The sequence below is a fragment of the Triticum aestivum genome, chromosome 7B, assembly GCF_018294505.1.
Source record: "Triticum aestivum cultivar Chinese Spring chromosome 7B, IWGSC CS RefSeq v2.1, whole genome shotgun sequence".
Taxonomy (NCBI): domain Eukaryota; kingdom Viridiplantae; phylum Streptophyta; class Magnoliopsida; order Poales; family Poaceae; genus Triticum; species Triticum aestivum.
Genome location: NC_057813.1, coordinates 438249368 through 438269640, shown reverse-complemented (window position 1 = coordinate 438269640; position 20273 = coordinate 438249368).

Below are 20273 nucleotides of genomic sequence, written 5' to 3'. Positions count from 1 at the left end.
CTGATTTGATGCCATACGTAATTATCTCTACTTGTGCAAACAGGGATCTTCTTTGAAGATACCATATATTTTAGTGGAACTGCACAAGAAGATGTTGGAAACATTAAACTAATCGAGGAGTATATAGTAAGCATGGCCACCCCCGTAGATAGCAACAGATGGTTCCCGAGAAGTGCTTCATCTGTATGCTCTACACAATCAGCCTCCTGACAAAGGTTGGTACTCGCCCACTGATTTCATCCATATGATTGAGCTTTGTCATCTCTATTGGTGTTGTGCTACTGTTTAGATACTGTCATGAAAAAGTGGTATTGTCCTTGGGAAGTGCTTCATCTGTGCTGTTTTAAATATTTCCTTTCCTTTTTTTCGAGCAAACATGGATGCTAGCATTTAGTAGTCCTCTTGTCTTTGCACAACAGGATCATCTTCCTCTGAAGAAGAATATGGAGTACGTGAAGTGACTAGTTCCGATTATGCCAGGATGAAGAAGCACTGTCTATCTTCTCATCAGAAGGAGCAGTTGAAGGATGGTTACATTACTCCCCACAAGACCAAACTAACTTCAGCTCAGAAGGACTGACAAATCTCCATTTTTTTGCTGTGATGCGCGAGTACAATGTTGTTCTAGGATTCTTTCTGGTGAGTTCCATTTTTCTAAAAGTGTGCTCTACATGGACCATGTATGTGCCTGTTGAAACTGTCAATTCATAGTACAGTTTGCTTTATACTAATCACTTTTTTGTATTTGTGCAAACAGGGGTGCTCAGCTTGATTTCAACGGGAACTGCACAAAATGTTCATGAATACATCGAATCATTCATTTCCACCACAAGAAAGGAGGTGCCCATAAGTTCAAGGCGTTGCAACATATAAGGGCGAAATCATACAAGCTACGCGCGAATTTGGTTGATTTTGGTGGAACTGCACAAAAAGAACAGCTGGTTTATTTAGCACGAGTTGCCATGTCAATGTCCGAACTGATGGCAAACCCTGCCCATTCCACAATCGTAGGCATTTGATATTTTGGAATGGGACAACCTTGTCAAATTTTGCTCATTGATTTTAGCAAGATATGCGTTTGATATTTTCGAATGGGACGCCCTTTGCTGTCAGCAGCGGCGATCAATTTTTTCTTTATTCTTTAGTTGTGAAGTAAATATTGCCTCTGACATGTGAGTCGCTGAGATGCATAATCATCGATTGTTTTGAATGTTCTCTATGAATTGCCAGGCCTGTGTGTTTGATTGCAATGTACAGAAACGCTAAAAAGCTGCTCAAACTCTTTGTACTCCTTCTGTTCCTTTTTACTTCGCACATTGTGAAAGTGCATACTTTTTTGTATAAGATTGGTCAAAGTAGAGATACTTTGACTGTAGACAAAACTTGTATGCAGACTAGAAAGGACCGGAGGGAGTACATGTGAAACTGCTGCAAACGTGGTGATCACCCTGGGAATAATGCTAGTACGTATTGTTTTGCATGTTCATCCAATGCCAGTGATACAGGAATTCGAACTAATCGAAATAAATTCATTCATACACTGTCGGATTTCATATAAACATGTCGGATTTCATTACATTTCATACATTCTTCAACTAAAAAGGGGTGTTTGTGGCCGCATGCATCTCCCAGATGCAGAGGCTGGGGGTCATCCTCCTTTTCGAAAAAAACTGAAAAGGGGTGTGCTGGATGTATAATTAATTAACCGAAGCTACCCACCTGTGTCCCGTTGAGCCGAACAGAAGCTTTAGAAGCTTAACTGCAGGTGCAGTTGCGTAACTGTCATGTGGCCTGTTGGGCCCACGTGTTAGTCAGCCAACTGCACCAGCAGTTAAGTAGAAGCAGCGCTCTTCTCCAGCGCAGCTCTCCGACTCCACGTCGCCGCCAAGAAGCTAACCGGCTGTCAATGGTCAACCCGCCTAGCTTGGCTTCAACCGGAGGGTAGTAGCGGTGACCTTACTTGGACCCGAGCGGCGGCGACCTACCATGTTCTACTCTTCCTCGTTTTCTGTGTGGCGTGGCCTCAGCGGAGCCGGCGATGCCTCTGTCTCATTGCCGGTGGGCGGCGCCTCAGTGGAGCGGTGGAAATCCTCCCCCATGTTGCCGGCACGGTGGGGCCTCGGCTGAGCTGGCGATGTCCTCTGCCTCGTTATCGGCGGGGCGGGGCCTCGGCAGAGCCGGCGGTGTCCTCTGCCTCGTTGTTGGCGCCACGGGGCGTCGGCGGAGCAGGGCGTCGTCGAAGCCAGCGGAGCGGGGACTCGTCGGAGCCGGCATTGTCCTCTGCCTCGTCCTCGGTCTCGCCAAACAGTGCCTCGCTCACTTCATCGCCCTCTTTGCTAGCCTCTTTGTAGGCGGCCGCAGCCTCCGCCACCTGCATGCGGTACCGCCAGCGCTCGAGGCGGCCCTTGTGGGCGGAGCGGTACGAGTCGAGCAGCACCTCCCGCTCCGCCCGCTCCGCGGTGATCTGCTCCTCCGCCTGCAGGTGCTCCTGGAGGAGATGGTGGTTGTAGGCGGCGTCGGCCTGCGCCTCCCGGAACTGCTCCTCACGCATCTACCTCACCCTGTCCATATATTGGGCACGGGCCTCGCCAATGGTCATGGTGCAATGCACCGGCGAGGATGGCGCGGAGGAGGGGGTTGGCGCCGGATCGTCGACTACCATGTTCTCCATTGGGACGTCGTCGTCCTCCGGCTGCCTGCCGGCCAGCCGGTCGGCAGCAATGGCTGCTATCTCCTTGTGGTCCATCGTCCGCCCGTCCCGAAGAGCGCTGGAGCGCGAGGAAGCCATGGTGGGCAGTAGTGGTGTGGACAGGAGAAAGGCAACGGATGCGGATGACTGCGGCTATGGCCGGCGCAGCAGTTTATATAGCAATGGTGGGCGGGCGGAGGGACGGACGTGTGACGCCGGAGTAGCCGCCTCGGCAACCGCGTATCATTAATGTGTGCGGCAGATGGACGGACGGACGGCACTTGTGTCGTTTGAAGGCGGAGCAATCGCCTGCACCGGGAAGCGGGGCGGCCGGCGCTGACTGTTTCGGGCGGAAAGCGCGCGCGGGCGAGGAGATCACTTTACTTGGATAGGATGACAATGGGGACCCACCAGGTCCATAGCCTCACGTACGCAAGTGCCTCCTTATTATATATATATATAACTATAATTTATTTTGCTTCCTCCTGGTTTCCTGACATCACGGTCCCACACCATTGTCTACCTATGTACTCCCTCCTTTCCGGTTTATAGGGCTTATCTCAAAATTTTAGTTTTTCCATTTTATAAGGCTCAATTTGGTTGTTTTCCATCACATGTTCAGATTCCAAGGTGCATTAAATCATTGCATGCAAGTATTAAGAGAAAATTGACCAATGCATGTACTTTATGCATGCATGCATTGCAATTAATGCATTGATAAACATAATTTTTTGAGGATAACAAGAGCATTAATTAGGTGCTTTTGCAAAACTAGAAAAAGTATTCCACCACTCGCCATCTACCTTGATTGGTGAGATTTTTGAATTGAGCATTATAAACCGGAAAGGAGGGAGTAGTCAATAAACGAGAGAATTGCACAAGAAGCGGCCGACAGCTGGGACCAAGCAGCTCGAGCAGTATTTGTGTTTTTGAGGTGTGAGCACTGCAGAGTTTTTCGATGTTTACCCCAGATATTAATTTTTCTCCTCTGAACAACAACGAAAACATCGCTGCAGGTATTAACTGGGCGGGCTGTGGCCCGTCTAGCCCAGGCCAGATATCCAGCCCAGATATTAATTTTTTTCAAGCTGAAAATGGCTAGCCCAGCTATACTTTTTTTAGGAATACCCAGGCAAGGTCAAGTTGTTATTCTCCGCCCCGCTGGGCTGCAAATCTTTCCTAGGAGGGATGCATTAGGCTTAACAAGAAAATGGGCTTTAAGAAATAATAAATGGGATGTAATTATAAAAACTGGGTAGTAACTATAAAAAAATGCACCAAACAGTGATTACTTTATAAAATATTATTTTTGGAATATTGAAAATTTTAATTTCATTAATTGTTGCGAGCGGAATGTTTCGTTGGATTTTTACGCAATATAAATTTATATTGAAATTGTATTTAATCTGACTAAAATTTCGGGATAAAAATATTCGGATCCCATCAAAATGTGGGAAATTTTATTGAATTCTGTTTTGAACGGTTGGTTGAAATGGGCTGTACTTTTAACAAACTGTAAATGGGCTGTAGTAAATTCCATTAGAATTCAAAAATGGGCTACACATTCTTACAAATCTCAAATGGGCTATAAGTTCTCTGCCACACACTTCTGGCCTTACTAAGTTGACGCGTCCCCTAAAAAAACAGAGTTGACGGGTATGCAAGGCTTTGTCAACTTATAGTCAACACACGGTTCTAGCAGCAGTGGCCGTTGGATGTCCATCCAACGGATGCCGTGCTTCTTCTTCAATCTCGGATATTCTAGCTTCACCCGCCCAAAAAATGATTCATCCCCCTGACATCTGGGGCGCACCGTTTCGGAAGCTGACCTGTGGGCCTACTAAGTTGACGTACCAAGGGCTTTGTCAACTTAGTCAATATAAACGATTCTAGCTGCAGTGACCGTACGATGTCCATCCAACGGCCGTCGTGCTTCTTCAACCTCTGGTCATCTTGCTTTAGCCGCCCAAAGCAGCACCGGTCGTGCCGCCTGCTCCTGCCTCCCGTGGTCGGCTGTGCTGCCGCGGAGGCCTCACCGCCCCTACTACTCCCACCGCTGGCCAGGCCATCCCTCCACTCACCCACTGACCCACACCCCCTGTTATTCTGCGGCGACGGCAGCGCAGCCGAACCAGTGAACCCTCGTACTCCTCTCCGTGTGTGCATCCACTGTCGCGTCTTCCCCGGCTCCGCGTCATCCGCTTCCTAGGTTTCGCCGTCATCCACCGCCGTGGTGCTCTCGGTGCGGCGTGGTCAACGTGGTCAAGGAACGACTTCCATCGGACGTGGACTGTACGTGGAGAGGCTGATAGCTGGGTCCATGGCAGCCGCAAGGAAGTGCCTCCTTATTACGCGCAAAATAATTATTCCTCCACTTGACAGCGGGGACCCACCGGACGGGCCACCGTATTTCGTGAAAAAAATGATTCGCCCCCTGACTGCTGGGACCCACGTGCTACATCTTCGCACGCAAGGAAGTGCGTCCGAAAAAAACGATTCACCCCCCTGACTGCTGGGACCCACGAGCTACATCTTCGCACGCACGGAGGTGCGTCCAAAAAAATGATTCGCCCCCCGACTGCTGGGACCCACCAGCTACACCTTCGCACGCAAGGAAGTGCGTCCGGGCAAAAAAACGATTCACCCCCCTGACTGCTGGGACCCAGCAGCTACACCTTCGCACGCAAGGAAGTGCGTCCGGGCAAAAAAATGATTCGCCCCCTGACTGCTGGGACCCAGCAGCTACACCTTCGCACGCAAGGAAGTGCGTCTGGGCAAAAAAAATGATTCGCCCCCCCCCCCCTGACTGCTGGGACCCAGCAGCTACACCTTCGCACGCAAGGAAGTGCGTCCGGGCAAAAAGAAAATGATTCGCCCCCCTGACTGCAGGGACCCACCAGCTACATCTTCGCAGGCAAGGAAGTGCCTGACAGTAGGGACCCACCTGGTCGAAGCGTACGTAGCGTTGTCATCCTGGTCACGAACGTGTACGTACATACTGGTTGATGTAGAGGCACGCACGTGTCGTAGTAGAGGCGCGCACATGTCGTAGTAGAGGCGCGCACGTAGCATGTACACGTACGTACAGCGGCCAGGGTGCAAGAAATAAAATACGGTCATGTATGTGTACATACGGGCGGGGTCTCGAACGCCTAGTCGCGCATACTGCAAAACGGAGGAAACGGACCTCCTACGATCGAAACAGGGGTCCTGTTGATCGAGAGGGGCCTGGCGTACCGCAAAACGGAGGAAACGGACCTCCTACGGTCGAAACGGGGGTCCTGTTCATCAGGAGGGGTGTGGCGTACCGCAAAACGGACCTCCTACGGTCGAAACAGGGGTCCTGTTCATCAGGAGGGGTGTGGCGTACCGCAAAACGGATGAAACGGATTTGTGTTGGAGCGCTACGGTCGTAACGGGGGGAGGGGGTGTGGCCTACCACAAAACGGGACTCCACGGGATACTGTTCATCTCCACCGTCGACCTCCTCCACCTCCACGGGCTACCGTCGACCTCCTTCAGCCTCCACGGGCTCCTGTTCATCCAGCCTCCACCGCGCGCTACTCCACCGGCTACTGTTCAACCACCCCTCCACGGGCACCCCTCCACCGTCTACTGTTCATCCAGCCCTCCACACCGTGGGGTCCTGTTCAACCACCCCTCCACGGCCACCCCTCCACCGTCTACTGTTCATCCAGCCCTCCACACCACGGGTTCCTGTTCATCCAAAGGCAACGCCACCGCTCACTGTTCATCCAACCCCCCCCCCCCCCCACAACGCTCACTGTTCATCCCAGAGGCAGCATTGATCGGCTTCAGTTAGCAGCAGTAGCGAAGGAATCGCTCCATTGGGTTCAGTTAATAGCCATTGATCCATCCCTCGGGTTCAGTAACGCGTAGCCTGCAGTGCAATCGCTCGGGTTCAGTTAGAGCCCAATGCCTCACTCGGGTTCAGTTAGAGCCAACGCCTCGCACACACGCGCGTACGTACGAGAGAAACGCGCATCGCTCCGCCCCCGACCTCCCACCGTAACCGGCAACTCCCCGAAATTTTCCTCCCCCTCGCTTCTACCACAGATTTTTCCGTCATGGACGGCCCAAAGAATGTCATGCGGCTGCGTCTCCGGCCTGCCCAGGACGAAAAGCCCATTTTCTGTCATGATTTTTTTTCATAGAAGTAGGAGCCCACCACATCTATGATGATACCGGGTTTTGTCACAATTATCGTCATAGAAGTGTCATATGTATGACAGAAAAATATTCCGTTCGGCCCAAAATGTCACATATGTGTCTTTTTTTGTAGTGAGGAAGGGGAAGTGTCCTGGTAATCCAAGTCAGAAGAATTGAGCGGTTGACGAGTAAGACCCGCCAAGGGATAAAAGGTATTTAAAACAGAAGTGACCTCATTCCGGCGCTTCCTTGGGGTGTTTGGTAAGCCGGAGGAGAGCTCTGCATCCTTGCTGGTTCGGGTCTGCCTCCGGCTTTCATGAATCTGCCACTTCAAAAGAAATTGAGGATCGTGATGAGCTAAAGGATGGGAAAACATTACTTTCCAGGTCACTCTGCGGATTTTCCGTCTTGGCAAAGGCTCGGAGTCAGAGGAAAGGATAGTTACCTCATCAGCCTTGCCGCGGCTTGCTCCTGTGTCCTTCTGCTGATAATCAGTGTCAATAAGATGGTTAAAAAATGAGCCAAGGGAGTCAAGGGCTACCTCCGACTTAGAAGAGTCTGCTAGCTGAAGCAAGTCAGAGGCGGTGGCCTTTTGCCTTTTCTCTTGGCAGCCTCTTTCCTCGCGACTTTCTTCTCCTTCCTGGCTTTCTTGGCAGCCTCATGGTCATATTTGACCTCCCAGAATTTATCACCCGCCTGTAGGACATTAGCAAAGGTATAAATATGGGTGAAGCCATGGAAAAATCAAAGTAATTAATTCATATGGGCGGCTTACCTTTGGCGCTGGGTTAGCCTTGCAAAAAGGGGCTAAGACCACTCTACTACAGTCTGTCAGGCTCTCGTTCAAAAGAGACTTCGTCATATCGTCAATGACATCTTCTGGCAAGTCATCAGGGCTGTGACGCAGAGGGTCATCCTTCGCGCCTGTATAATCACACATCAAACCGGAGCGGCGGCTCAACGGAATAACCCGCCAGGCGAGCCAAACCCAGACCAGGTCGATGCCTGTTAGCCCATTCCCCAGAAGAGCCTTGACCTTGGCCAAAGTGGGGGCGAGTGATTTGCGTTCGTCGGCTGTAATCTTGTCAGGAAAATGATAGTTCGGCCCGAGACGAAGAGCACGAAAGCCGGGCAGAGGGTTTTCGCTAGCCGGAGAGGTATCTTGACAGTAAAACCATGTCATATTCCAATCTTTGGGGTGGCTCGGCGGGTTGGCGTAAGGAAAGATCACATCCCTACGGCGCTGGATTGAGACACCGCCAAGCTCTAAGCTCTGACCGCTAGCACACTCATTCTGGCGGTTCAAATAAAATAGTTCTCTGAAGAGCAGCAGATTGGGTTCTTCTCCAAGGTATACTTCACTGAATACTTGGAAGTTGCAGATATTAGACACAGAATTGGGTCCGATGTCTTGTGGGTGAGGATCAAAGAAATGCAACACATCTCTGAAGAATTTTGTTCCAGGTGGAGTGAAACCCCGGTTCATATGATCTGTGAAAACAATAACTTCTCCATCTTTGGGTTGAGGAAATTCCTCCTCTGGGTCAGGAGCACGATAAGGCATGACTTCTTTTTTCGGCAGATAGCCGGTCTTCACAATGTCATCCAAAGTACTATCAATGACAATGGATTTAACCCAGTTGCAGGAAGTAGGTGCCTTTGGTGCCATTCTGATTGAAAGCCTAAGACAAAGCAAAAGTGCCGGTTCAAAATTAAGCCGGACAGGAAAAAATATTACTGTGCATATTCAAGACGGCGGCTTACGAAGGGGCCTAATGGTTTAAGGATAATTATGTCATGGTTATTTAAGCCTCCATAGGTTCTATAAGCCGTCAGGATTATTTAAAACCGCTGTGGGTGATCAGAATTATCAATTGAGCATGGTCTTTTCAAAGTCGGTAATTAGAGTCGCCATGGCTAGATGAATCTAACAGGTGCCGATTTTGCCTAAGTGTTGCATAAACAGGTTTCACAAACTGAAGCTATTATTTTGGATCAAACAGACGTTCAAAAAAGGAAAAAATTCTAGACCTAAAATTATGGTGCAGAGAAGTTCATGCGTTCTACTAAGGATTCTTACAAAGAAAGAAGATCTGCTAGTACTGAAAATAAATGCGGAGCAACTACCGCACGAGATATACGCTATCGTTGGATCAAACAAGCTACGGCAGAAGCAAATGCGAAGAACTAGGATGAACGAGGAACTGTACAGAAGAACATACTAGCCCTAGCATGGATTATGACGCAGAAGAGGAAAACTTACTGCGGAAGATCTGCGGTGGAGGGGCGCTGCCGTTCTCTGGTCAAGTTCAGGTCGATGCAGCGGCCAAGCTCGATGGAGACGAGATGCGCTGTGGCGGCGGCGGCGGAGCTCCATTGATAGATGTGGGCGAGACAAAGAAGATGCGGAACATGAAGAATGAGGAAGACCTAGTCGGGTCTATTTATAAGGAAGGGTCATTAAAAGAGCATGAAAAACGAGGCCGAAAATATAAGTTATCCAACTAAGGGGGCGCCTCGATTTTCGGGATGGTCATCAAGACAGAGATCCATCGGGATACATTGAAGAAAATGTGCTTTTATGGCAGGTGACGTCATGGCGGGTTACTACAAATCCAGATGATGATGTCATGGCGGGTTACAAATTTTTTATAAGAGCAGAAGATTTTTCTTAAGTGTCAAAGATTGACATGAACCAGTTCAAATCAATCTGGGGCCTAATGTTGGGGATATAACTATTGGTATGACCCGCCCAGGAGGGGCCGGGTTATACTTACAAATATTATTGAAGCCCAAGACCCAGGATAGAGATGGCGGTTCAGTTAAGGGCCCAAAGCCCGGAGGCGACTGAGGCTCGTAGTGATAAACCGCCATGTATACTTGACTTGTATTGTAAGGCAAGAATAGTTAAGAGACCGAGCCGGACACTGTTTATGAGCCAGCCAGGACTCTGTAGAGCCGCTGGGCATCGACCTCTGTATATAAAGGGATGACCCGGCGGTGGTTCAGGGCAAGTAACATCAACTCGAGAGCTAGGTCAAGCGATTCTCTCCCTGGTTATCGATACATAAGTAATCCCACTCCAAACTGGATCGTAGGCTTTTACCTTCACCGTAAGGGGCCGAACCAGTATAAACCTTGTGTCCTTTGTCCCGATTAACCCCTTTAAGCTTCCTAGTTGCGATGGTTCCACGACTAAGTCCTTTCACTAGGACATCTGCCGTGACAATTCCACGACAGCTATGGTTCGAATACGACCAGGAAGCCGGCCAAAAGGGGTTAATAGCTATGATTCGAATACGATCAAGCCCCCATTTGGTCTTTGAAGTAGGGTACCTATGTTTGAGTTGTGCTTTGCAATAGACCCTCTTTGGTCCCTTTAATTTTTTTCTGAGAACTCGAGCTTTGCGAGAGATAAATTCCTCTTGAGCCGGAATTTTAAACCGGATATTAGAGCTTCAGTGAGAGACAAATTTCCCTTGATCTGGATTTTAAACTGGAGTTCTTCTTCATTTTGAGCCGGAAATTTTCTGACAGCCTTTAATTTTTCATCAATATAGTGGCAGCCTCCGGGACCGGGTTATCTTCCCCTTCAACGTCCTGGGGTTCTTGAATTTGCTGAAACTGGCAAGACTTGCTGAGTCATATCATTGTAGCCCCCGAGTCTTAAGATGACTCAAGGAGTTGGCTTGAGTTTCTTCCTTCTTGGCCATAGCACAAGACTGCGTATAGCTGTCAGCGGAAACGCTGAAATATGTTGAAATTGGAGGCGAAGTGCTTCAAGGAGCAGTATGACACAGTCGGATGCTGGCGCATGATAATGTTTGGTGCAAACTCTGCATCCATAGCATGATGATTGCCCTTGTAGTGAACAATTATCCTGCATAAAATATCACCAACCCAAAGTAATTGCTCTTAGAAGAATAAAACATGTACTGATGAAATTCATAGGAAAAATAAGACCTGGTATTTTTTGTTGGATGATCGTGCTGGATAATGCATCACACTGCTTTGGCTTTTGACAGAAGAATTGCTCTAATGTGTGTAAAGACAGTGATTGGAGACTGAAATCTGCCAACACATCTCTTTTGATTCCCTTGAAAACCGTGCCATATTGAGAGGAGTAGTAGTACTGTCCTCCTATCTTCAAGTGCCTAGGATGATTGAGTTCTCTGTATGTAGTCTTTTGGTCTACGACTAGTACTTGATCGTGAAATCTTTTGCACGAGCAGTGGTAGGAGAGACTGATGGAACCTATTGCTTTTGTCTTCTCATGCATGTATAGCAGATATTTCTTTCCTTTCCTCGTCATCAAGTCATCCATGCAAATTGATAAACTAGTCTCTTTAGAGCCTGAGAGGCAGCGACTTAGCGGCAAATGCGAGGCGGCTCTCCTGCTGCAGCTTGAGGCAGACAGCTCAACTCTCCCGCTGCTGTGGTTGAGGCGGCGCGAGATGAAGTGAGGGCTACCGGAGCCGGAAGGGTAACATGACCCGGCCAGACGTAGCGGTGAGGTAGAGCACATCAGAAGCAGTTGCAAGGCCGAACGTCTCATAGCTAGCGGAAGCAAAGCCAGTGAATCGGCACAGCGCAGAGGGGCCGGGTTGTAGGTGAAGGCGGCGGCTCTGCCGCGGGCGTGCTGGTGACGCCCGAGGCGGTTTGATGGCAGGAGCAAACAACGACTCATAGCGAATCGTGAAAGCGACAGCAGCTCGCAGCGGTGACAGAGGCGGGGGCCCGACGAGGCAGAGGCGGGTCAGCGGTAGAGTATGAGTCTGAGGAGACATCCGCTATAGTAGAGTACGACTCGACCGGATCGCGGAGGTGACGCGAGTCCTATCTTGCAGATGGCAAGGTGAGTTCGGGGCAGCTCAGCGGGGCTCGGAGGTGATTCGACGGCCCGGTCGCGGTCACTCGTGGTAAAGGCAGAGGCAGTTCAAAGCGGTCTGAAGTAAAGCATGGGGAGAGGCGGCCGCGGCGACTCACAGCAGAGGCAAGGAGATCCGGCGGCTGTCGACGATTGATTCAGCCCCGATGGTGGGAGCAGCGACTCGCAGGTGAGGCCGAGCCCTTGGCGATTCATGGCAGTAGTTGGGCAGGTCGGGTCACGCCGGCTATGAGTCGGCCGGGCTCTCTCGATGTCAAGGGCAGAGATGAAACAATGCTTGAGACGGAGGGAAGGCCGCCCAGCAGCGGGTCACTTGAAGTAGCAACCTTGGCCAGCAGGCCCTAGGGCGGTCGAGGTGAGGTGTAGCTACGACGGCTTTGGCGACGGAGTCCGGCTCGTGGCCATACTTGGTAGTTTCTAACTTGGGTCGCAGGAAACGTGAAGGCCCGAGGCAGCGTAAGATGGAGGCGGAGTAGTCCGGATGGCTCTTCAGCTGGCGGGTCGTCAAGGCAAGGGGAGACCCCCGCTGGCTCACAGCAGCAACGTCGGCGGCTCTTAGGTCCAGCAGAAGTGAGGCGGGATGCGGCTTTGTTGATTTTAGCTGGGGGAAGGTAAACCGGCAGGCTGTCGGGCCTCACGCGGATCGAGCCAGAAGAGGCCAGAACCAGCCGGGCGCTCGAGGACATGTGTGAGGTTAACGAGGGCTTGAGGCGGCTCAACACTGTAAAGGTGGCTGAGGCACCCGGAGCAGTGACTCGGAGGCGAGACAGTCTGGCCGCAGCAGACGGAAACGGCGCAAGACAAATGTCTTGGCGCGACAGCGAGCGAGACTGCGAGCATGGAGGCGACTTGCAGATGGCATCGACTCGTTGGAGGTAGTGACTCATATCCTTGACCCTGAACGAAGTAGTAGAAACATGCTGCTCCAAGCTACCCAGTACTGCTAATCTCATCCAAGATGTGCGTATATGCACCACCCTCCTCTTGATTGATGCTCCATGGTTGAATTGTTTATTAGAAGTGGATTCCTAATTAGCCTCGTGCTGACACATTACATTGGGTTGCAGCTTTTCCTTTGTTCCCCACGAGGTGAGTCTGCGGTGGAGGCGCGGCTGGCGACTTGCGACAGAGGCAAGGAAAAACAGAGCCACGGTCGTGGCTTAGGCAGACCACAGTAGCAGATGAGAAACCTCAGCTATAGCAGACGAGAACATCCCGACAGGGCGAAACTGACTGGTGCGGGGTACCCGGCCGCGATCGGAAGCAGAGCCGGCAGGTGCGGCAGGACGGATTGAGGCCGCAACAGCGACTTAGGCAGATGGTGACTCGCAGGCAGATGGCAACTTAGTGGGAGCGGTACATCGAGACCGTAGTGGTCACTCGGATTCGGCGAGGCGGGTCAACCCTGCTGGTTTTGACTCCTCGTCCGGCTTGATACGCGCCTGCAACCGTGCAGTAGTAGTGGAGGCGAGGCGCCGGCGAGGCGGCGGCGGTTCACAGAGGTGCCGGCGAGGTGGAGACGTGGCCAGCTCAAGGCGGCGGCGGTGTAGGGCGTGGAAGAGCAGAAACTTGCGGGAAGAGGCCAACGCGGCGAGCCGGCTACTCGTCGATGCGAGTAGGGCATGGAGGCCTGCAAACCAAGGCGGGTCGGGGCGCGGTTGTAAATATGGTGATGGAGCCCAGCAATTCGATGCGGTTCCAGGCAGAAGCGGCGCCTCAGGTTGGAAGCAGCGACGAGTTGGAAACACGGCTGTGGCGGATCGTCAAAGCAAGGCAGGCAAGGCGCGGTAAGACGAAGTCAGCGGCTAGAGCTGGGCGGCTCAAATCCGCACCGGCAGGGGCGGGTCTCCACAACGGTGTTGAGGGCGGCTGCTTTACGAGGGCAGCAGTGGCCTATTAATCTCTGGCCGACTTGGAATGAATCTGACCACCGCTGCAGTGATGGTGGCCTTTTTTCCCATTACAGTATCGCTGTTGATGATTAATCCCGGTCCTGATTTGGAAACAGCTCTTCTAATTTTAAACTCGGCTTATCTTTGGATTGGACCTGTTTATCTTCGGCGAGTCTTGGCTACCTCTGATAATTTGTATTTTTCCGTCCGTTCTGCCGCGAGCCGTGTCACAAATAATTTCGAATTCTGTGCCACTTGATGCTTCACGATTGTACGACTGTTGTGGACAGAAGACATGTGCCATGCTTCTAAATCACGGCGGCGCTCGACGGAAATCCAATCGGTCTCGCCGATACGTGACCGCTTTAAAAACAAAATTGATCTAGTTTTGGATTGGGTCATGCGTCCGTCTTGTCGACTCGGCGACTTTGCAGCGGCGCACCTGACACAACCCTAATTCCTCGAATTCTCCTTCATTGCTTGATCGCGAGCTTCTCGATCCCAGAAGAGATCCCTCCAAGAACTCAACACCACCGTGCGTGGGCCCCACTGTGGGTGCCAACTATCATGGAAACGTCACGGTAGATGTCCTAGTGTGAGGACTTAGCCGTGAGGCCAACGCATCTATGTGGTAGCTTGAGAGAGGTTGATCAGGGACGAGAGATGCGAGGCGAATCAACACAAAAGACAAGGATTTAGACAGCTTCGGGCCCCGGGAAACATCATCCGGTAATAACCCTACATGTTGTTTGTGGCTAGGTCTCATTATGCTCATGAGGGAAACGTCATATATCTGGCTTTCCTCTAGTTGTGTCTAGCCTGAACGATTATTTTCCCGCTCTCCCCTCTTTGGGTGCCCCGCCCCTCCTTATATAAGTTGAAGGGGCGGGTTACATGTAGAGTCAAACTCCGATTAGGACTTAACCTATTTTGACGTCTTACCATGGGCTTCTCACCATGGGCTTCTTAACGTCTTGGACTTCTTAACGTCTTGGGCTTCTTAACGTAAGCCAGCTTACAATCTGACTTACAATCTGGCTTAACTGTCTGCCGGCTTAACCTACTTAACTGTCTGCCGGCTTACCACGCTTAACTGTCTGCCGGCTTAACCTGCTTAACTGTGTGCCGGCTTAACCTGCTTAACTGTCTGTCGGCTTACCACGCTTGACTGTCTGCCGGCTTAACCTGCTTGACTGTCTGCCGGCTTATAATCTGCCAGATCACCAATGACACACCAAGTCTCAGCCGGGTCATATCTCCGGCCAGGTCACACCGCGGGGTATATCCCCGACAGAAGGTGTACCCAACAGTTTCCTTTGGGTATCCTATGAAGACGCACTTCTCCGATTTGGGTTCGAGCTTATCAGGTTGAAGCTTTTTCACATAAGCATTGCAGACCCAAACTTTAAGAAAGACAACTTTGGTTTCTTGCCAAACCACAGTTCATAAGGCATCATCTCAACGGATTTTGATGGTGCCCTATGTAAAGTGAATGCAGCCGTCTCTAAAGCATAACCCCAAAACGATAGCGGTAAATTAGTAAGAGACATCATAAATTGCACCATATACAATAAAGTACGTGTCACACCCTAGCTAGTCATGCATTAGAGTGTTGCATCATGTTTACTCTTTCATCAGAAACTTGAAATGGGGATCTGTGAAACCCTCAGAATCATTTTTGAAAATGATCCAAATAAAAATTTCTCCAAAAGGGTCCAAGAAAATGCTCATGTTGCTCTCTGAAAATATTGGACAGAGATAAAAATCAAACCAATATTTTTAAGAGCTCATAGGTATTTATTTTGGGCATTTGGAATTAATGCATAATATTTGCATTGGAAATATATTATTATATAATATATGTCCAAATATTATGCCAATTATAAAGGAGCTCTGGAATAATATATATAGCTCCTGCAAAAATTGGCATAAGTAAATAAATGATTTAATATATTATTTAAATCAAAACAAATGTCAGAAATTAGAAAACAGAAAATAAATAAAAGGGAGAAGCTTACCTGGGCTCCTCCCTGTGCAGCCCAGCCAGCTGGCCGGCCCAGCCAGCAGGCGGCCCAGCCCACCACTGCAGCCCTCCGTCGTCTTCCTCCCCTCGCCCCGAAGCTGCTGCGTGCTCGCACGCGCACGGCCGCGCGGCCACCTCCTGCTTGCCGACGAGCTCCTGGCCGCGTGGACGACTCCCGCAGGCCGTCCCGATCCCCCCTGCTCTCTCTCACTCTCCCCCGGCTCTTCCCTCCTCTCCCTCGCTCTCTCTCTCTCACACGGCCGAACACCACCCTCGCCGCCGTTCGCCACAGCAGCCGTCTCCGGCCACCCCTCGCTCCCCCGACTAGCTCAGGAGCTCCGCCTCGACCCCCTCTTCCCTCTCCACCGACCCACAGCTCCCCGGAAGCCCTGCATCGCCGCCACGTCGCCGTTCCCCTCTTCGGGCTCCGACCATCATCGCCGTCGAATTCGCCGTCTCCAGCGCGTCTCCGAGCCCGCTTCGACGCCCACTGCAACCGCGGTGAGCCCCCGAGTCGTTTCCCCCTTGCCCCGTCGTCCCTAGCCTCTTGTAGCTGCCGCCTCCTTGAGCTCCGAAGCTCGCCGCCGCCGTGCCTCGTCGCCGCCGTGGTTGGAGCTGTTGTAGCTCGAAGCCGAGCACACCATCGTGCTCCACACCTCACCAGGAGCACGTAGCGCGCACCAACGCCTCCCCTAACACCCTGCAACGCCGATTCCGACCGCACCCGAACTCCGGCGGCCGCCAAAGTCGTCGCCGGCGCCAACTCCGGCCACCCCGAGCCCAACCACCACCACCAATAGTCGCGGCTCAACCTCAGCAACACGTAGATGCCTTCCGCCGTCCATTTGGTTGCCGGAATGGCAAAAAGCACTTTCGCCGCCGTCTCGGGCTCGCCGGCGGCTAGACGCCGGTGTGTTTGACTCTGTCTTTGACCACGGGTGGGCCCCGGTTGACCCCCTGGGTCTATGACATGTGGGGCCCAGCCCTGTTAACTAAATAGGATTAGTTTTAATTAAACTTTAATTAAAATAATCACCCTGACATGCGGGACCCACTGTCAGGTTTGACCCCAGCCAGCCACAGTTGACCACTGACGTCATGCTGACGTCATGCTGGCGCAATATTTATATTTCTGGAATTAATTTAAATCAGGAAATTCCAGAATATTATTTAAACTTCAAAAATTCATAACTTTTATTCTGTAACTCCAAATTGGACAAATTATATATGAAAAATGATCAGAAAAATCCAATCTATCCATCTGTACTATTTTCATGCATGATCAAACAAGTTAAATTGATGTTTTAAGCAGAACAAGGAAAAGCACTTAAAGAGGCCATGTTTGAGTTTGAAATTTGAATCTTTGATTCAAATTTGTTCAAACCCTTCTGGTTTTAGTTGCATTAGCCAAACACACTCATATTGCCATGTTTCATGCATGCATCATATTGTTGCACATTGTTTGGTGATGTTTGTGTATCGATGTCCTTTGCGACAGGTTCTGCCTCCGAGGAGTACCGTGATTACCCTAACGAAGAACCGTATCAGTGCATCGAACCATCAGGCAAGCAACCAACCATTTGATCATATCGATACAATCCCATGTTCTCGCTCCTGCTCTCTTTTACTGCATTAAGACAACGCGTTTCAAACTGCTGTGTGCTACGGTAGTTGAACCCATTTCCTCTGCATGACCTGTCATTGCCACAGTAACTAGATGAAACCCACTAGCATGTGTAGGAGTTGATTGAGCCATATGTATGTGTTGTTCCTACCTTGCTATGCCTGCTATGCTTAGAGTCGTGTCAGGTCTGGTTCATCTGGGTGATGGGCTAGAGTGAAATGTTATGTCGGTAATGAGAGTGGTGTGGTGAACACGATTTGGTAAAGGTATCGATGAGAGGCCATGTAGGAGTACATGGTGGGTTGTTTCATTGAAGCCGACCTTAAGCACTGAGATCTGTATGTGTGATTTAAGATACAGCTACTACCATGCATTGGGCCCTGAAATATGACCCCGCTCGACTTCTTATTCACCCTAGCTCTCTGTCCAGGAGTTGCAAGTAGTTTCTGGTGTTTGTAGCCTACTGGAGGCCGTGGACAGCGCTGACCGTAGGGGTGGGCTGTGATGCGGTAGGTACGTGGCCGGGTGTACCGAATACCCGTTAGGTATCTCGGGAACCTTGTTCACATCGTTCGGGGCCGTATGGGAAACCTCGGCCGGACTCCCTGCGGATGGAACCTGAATAGGCGATAAACCTGGACTAGAGGCTTAAGTGTTTAGGTAGGTCGTGGTCTACACCCACGTCGGCTTTCGCTTGAAGTCTGCCGAGCACATGTCGTGTGCAGACGCTAAGTGGTGGAAACATGTATGAAGAAGTACACCCCTGCAGGGTTATCATAATCTATTCGAATAGCCGCGTCCGCGGTAAAGGACTACTTGGTTGCCTATACAGTTCATAGACAAGTAAATGGAAACTACTAAAAGCCTCAAGATAAGTGTGAGTGCCGAGGATGGCTCTTCCGTAGGAAGACGGAGGTGGATCCTCGGTAGTGTATTGAAGTGGTGAGTAGTGGACTCGTGTGCGCAAAACCATTTCAAGTTGGAGTATCGTAGGATAGCCTAGCCAAGAGTCAAAGCTGGCTTGCTGCAATAACTCCACCAACCCTTCTTGATAATATGCATGTATGTAGGATCTGATGTAAGTCTTGCTGAGTACCTTTGTACTCATGTTGCTATAATCTACATTTTTACAGAAGACGCTGCAACCCCTTCTGATGGGTTCTATGTAGACGTTGACATCAACGAGTAGGCTAAAGACCCAGGTGGTGACCCTGAGCTTGTGATGGACCACGTAGTATAGCTAGGCTTTCCAAGCCTCTTTTATTTTACTAGTTGTCTGTACTCAGACAATGTACTTCCGCTGCTGGTTTGTATGACTGTATGACTTGTATGTTGGGTCGTGAGACCCGTACCTTTGTGTATGTTATGTATGGCTCCCTGAGCCTTAAATAAAGTACTTGTGTCGTAGAGTCATGTTGTGATGCTTCGTTGTATTTGCACATATCGAGCATATTGTGTGTATGATTGAAATGCTTGGTATGTGTGGGATCTGACTATCTAGTTGTTTATCTTTAGTAGCCTCTCTTACCGGGAAATGTCTCCTAGTGTTACCGCTGAGCCATGGTAGCTTGCTACTGCTCTGGAACACTTAGGCTGGCCGGCATGTGTCCTTCTTCGTTCCTGTGTCTGTCCCTTCGGGGAAATGTCACGCTTTGAGTACCGGAGTCCTGTTAGCCCGCTACAGCCCGGTTTACCGGAGTCCTGCTAGCCCAGTGCTACAGCCCGGACCCACTTGCTGATGACCGACACGTTCGAAGCTGGGTCATGGATGCCTGTCCCTGTAAGTCTGTGCCACTTTGGGTTTACGACTAGTCATGTCAGCCCGGGCTCTTATCATATGGATGCTAGCGACACTATCATATACGTGAGCCAAAAGGCGCAAACGGTCCCGGGAAAGGTAAGACGACACCCGTGGGGATACCGTGCGTGAGGCCGCAAAGTGATATGAGGTGTTACCGGCTAGATCGATGTGACATCGAGTCGGGGTCCTGACAGCGTTGGCATCAGAGCCGGACTGCCTGTAGGTTCTCCAAGCCAAACTGGTCGATGTTGAGTCTAGAAATTCTTTAGTTATATGTAGGGGAATTGTTTGTGGGTTGGAACGTAAGGCTCTTTTTACTCCTTTATCTTATGACATTCTGATCTGAGTCAGTCCATTCTTCCACCGGGGGTTAAGGAATTAGGATCTGTTCTCTCTATCAGGATCACGAGTTACTAATCAGTAGTACCTTATAAGTTTGATGGATACAAGCCTAGTTCAGTTCTACTACCACATTATGTTGTTAGAATGGATTCAGAACTTTGATATGATGATGTTGAGTGTGTACGAAATCCTTTGTCAAATGTCTCAAAATCCTTCTTGAGCATTTACAGCTGTTATGCTGCCGAAATTTTGCTAGAAATTCTAATGCCTTTGCATTATGATTGTGCTTTCAGATGGCCACTCGCGACCTCAATCAAGTGGTTCGCCTGACTCGATGCCTAGATGTACCCGGCCATACTGCCAAGTTGGTCAGGGTAATGACTGAGGCTGGATACCGCTGGTATCCCGAGTACACGGTCGAAGAGCAATTCCGAGATTTTAATCAAAGCCAGTATCTCTGCACTGTCAGGATATTTCCATCTTATCCTGGATCCACCGAGCCTCTTCACTGCTCCTATGGACTCGGGGTTACTATTGAGATGGCTGTGCAGGACGCCGCCTACTCTATGATGACCATTATGCGAGTCAGATCTGGTTTATTTCGGGACTCTGATTTCCGGTATATGCCAGGATCACTTCCGGGAGCACAAGGGTATCTCCAGGCTATTTATGCTGACCCCACTCAGGAGGATTCACGGACTCGCACCACTGCTGAGATGCTCGAGGATAAGGACCGTGAAAATCGGGCCTTGAGGTTAGAGCTCTTCAATACCCGTGCTGACCACTGGGCCACTTTGACTCGGTTCGCACCGGCGGTGCAAGCTGGATATTCAGATATGCGCGA